The following is a 3,791-nucleotide window of genomic DNA, read 5'->3' on the forward strand; positions in this document are numbered from 1 at the left end:
CAACTATGCCAAGTACTGAAAGCGGCAGTGATTCACATTTTGTACAAACTCCCCTGCAGTTTTCAAAATATCCCAAACTTCCCAATTTCGAGGCCTGACCCATATTTTGGAGCCAAGTTCTGGTTCTCTGCACGTATTCGCAGTTTGAAACTACAACTTTTTATACCCAACATATGCCAAGTACTGAAAGCGGTGTTTGGTCATATTTGTCCGAAACTCCCCTGCAGTTTCCAAATATCCAAAACTTCCCCATTTCGAGGCCTGAGTCATATTTTGGAGCCAAATTCTGGCTCTATGCACGTATTCGCAGTTTGAAATTACGACTTTTTATACCCAACATATGCTAAGTCCTGAAAGCGGCAGTGAGTGACATTTTGCACAAACTCCCCTGCAGTTTTCGAAATATCCCAAATATTTCAATTTTGAGGCCTGAGCCATATTTTGGAGCCAAATTCTGGCTCTATGCACGTATTCGCAGTTTGAAATTACGACTTTTTATACCCAACATATGCCAAGTCCTGAAAGCGGCAGTGAGTGACATTTTGCACAAACCCCCCTGCAGTTTTCAAAATATCCCAAACTTCCCAATTTCGAGGCCTGACCCATATTTTGGAGCCAAATTCTGGCTCTCTGCACGTATTCGCAGTTTGAAATTCCGACTTTTTATACCCAACATATGCCAAGTACTGAAAGCGGCGTTTGGTCATATTTGTCCCAAACTCCCCTGCAGTTTTCAAAATATCCCAAATATCCCAATTTCGAGGCCTGAGCCATGTTATGGAGCCAAATTCTGGCTCTCTGCACATATTCGCAGTTTGAAATTACGATTTTTTATACCCAACATATGTTAAGACCTGAAAACGGCAGTGTGTGACATTTTGCACAAACTCCCCTGCAGTTTTCAAAATATCCCAAATATCCCAATTTCGAGGCCTGAGCCATATTTTGGAGCCAAATTCAGGCTCTCTGCACGTATTCGCAGTTTGAAATTACGACTTTTCATACCCAACATATGCCAAGTACTGAATGCGGCGTTTGGTCACATTTGTCCGAAACCCCCCTGCAGTTTTCAAAATATCCCAAATATCCCAATTTCGAGGCCTGAGCCATGTTATGGAGCCAAATTCTGGCTCTCTGCACATATTCGCAGTTTGAAATTGCGACTTTTTTATACCAACATATGCCAAGTACTGAATGAGGTGTTTGGTCACATTTGTCCCAAACCTCCCTGCAGTTTTCAAAATATCCCAAACATCCCAATTTCAAGGCTTGAGCCATATTTTGGAGTCAAATTCTGGCTCTGTGCACGTATTCGCAGTTCGATATTACGAATTTTTGTACCCAATATATGCCAAGTCCTGAAAGCGGCAGTATGTCACATTTTGCACAAACTCCCCTGCAGTTTTCAAAATATTCCAAATATCCCAATTTCAAGGCCTGAGCCATATTTTGGAGCCAAATTCTGGCTCAATGCACGTATTCGCAGTTTGAAATTGCGACTTATTATTCCCAACATATGCCAAGTACTGAAAGCGGCAGTGATTCACATTTTGCACAAACTCCCTGCAGTTTTCAAAATATCCCAAACTTCCCAATTTCGAGGCCTGACCCATATTTTGGAGCCAAATTCTGGCACTCTGCACGTATTCGCAGTTTGAAATTACGACTTTTTATACCCAACATATGCCAAGTACTGAGAGCGGCGTTTGGTCACATTTGTCCCAATCCCCCCAGCAATTTTCAAAATATCCAAAACATCCCAATTTCGAGGTCTGAGCCATATTTTAGAGCCAAATTCTGCCTCTCTGCACGTATTCGCAGTTTGAAATTACGACTTTTTATACCCAACATATGCGAAGTACTGAAAGCGGCGTTTGGTCACATTTGTCCCAAACCTCCCTGCAATTTTCAAAATATCCTAAACATCCCAATTTCGAGGCCTGAGCCATATTTTGGAGCCAAATTCAGGCTCTCTGCACGTATTCGCAGTTTGAAATTACGACTTTTTATACCCAACATATGCCAAGAACTGAGAGCGGCGTTTGGTCATATTTGTCCCAAACTCCCCTGCAGTTTTCAAAATATCCCAAACATCCCAATTTCGAGGCCTGAGTCATATTTTGGAGCCAAATTATGGCTCTCTGAACGTATTCGCTGTTTGAAATTGCGACTTATTATACCCAACATATGCCAAGTACTGAAAGCGGCAATGAGTCACATTTTGCACAAACTCCCCTCCAGTTTTCAAAATATCGCTAAAATCCCAATTTCAAGGCCTGAGCCATATTTTGGAGCCAAATTCAGGCTCTCTGCACTTATTCGCAGTTTGAAATTACGAATTTTTATACCCAACATATGCCAAGTACTGAAAGCGGCGTTTGGTCACATTTGTCCCAAACCTCCCTGCAAGATTTCAAAATATCCCAAACATCCCAATTTCGAGGCCTGAGCCATATTTTGGAGCCAAATTCTGGCTCTCTGCACGTATTCGCAGTTTGAAATTCCGACTTTTTATACCCAACATATGCCAAGTACTGAAAGCGGCGTTTGGTCACATTTGTCCCAAACCTCCCTGCAAGATTTCAAAATATCCCAAACATCCCAATTTCGAGGCCTGAGCCATATTTTGGAGCCAAATGCTGGCTCTATGCACGGATTCGCAGATTGATATTATGACTTTTTATACCCAACATATACCAAGACCTGAAAGCGGCAGTGAGTGACATTTAACACAAACTCCCCTGCAGTTTTCGAAATATCCTAAATATCCCAATTTTGAGGCCTGAGCCATATTTTGGAGCCAAATTCTCGCTCTATGCACGTATTCGCAGTTTGAAATTACGACTTTTTTTTCCCCCACATATGCCAAGTACTGAAAGCGGCGTTTGGTCACATTTGTCCCAAACCTCCCTGCAGTTTTCAAAATATCCCAAATATCCCAATTGCGAGGCCTGAGCCATATTTTGGAGCCAAATTCTACCTCTCTGCACGTATTCGCAGTTTGAAATTATGACTTTTTATACCCAACATATGCCATGTCCTGAAAGCGGCAGTGTGTGACATTTTGCACAAACTCCCCTGCAGTTTTCAAAATATCCCAAATATCCCAATTTCGAGGCCTGAGCCATATTATGGAGCCAAATTCGAGCTCTCTGCACATATTCGCAGTTTGAAATTGCGACTTTTTATACCAACATATGCCAAGTACTGAATGAGGTGTTTGGTCACATTTGTCCCAAACCTCCCTATAGTTTTAAAAAATATCCCGAACATCCCAATTTCAAGGCCTGAGCCATATTTTGGAGCCAAATTCTGGCTCTATGCACGTATTCGCAGTTTGAAATTGCGACTTATTATACCCAACTATGCCAAGTACTGAAAGCGGCAGTGATTCACATTTTGCACAAACCCCCCTGCAGTTTTCAAAATATCCCAAACTTCCCAATTTCGAGGCCTGACCCATATTTTGGAGCCAAATTCTGGCTCTCTGCACGTATTCGCAGTTTGAAATTCCGACTTTTTATACCCAACATATGCCAAGTACTGAAAGCGGCGTTTGGTCACATTTGTCCCAAACCTCCCTGCAAGATTTCAAAATATCCCAAACATCCCAATTTCGAGGCCTGAGCCATATTTTGGAGCCAAATGCTGGCTCTATGCACGGATTCGCAGATTGATATTATGACTTTTTATACCCAACATATACCAAGACCTGAAAGCGGCAGTGAGTGACATTTAACACAAACTCCCCTGCAGTTTTCGAAATATCCTAAATATCCCAATTTTGAGGC

Source organism: Procambarus clarkii, chromosome 31 (genome assembly GCF_040958095.1).
Source record: "Procambarus clarkii isolate CNS0578487 chromosome 31, FALCON_Pclarkii_2.0, whole genome shotgun sequence".
NCBI lineage: Eukaryota > Metazoa > Arthropoda > Malacostraca > Decapoda > Cambaridae > Procambarus > Procambarus clarkii.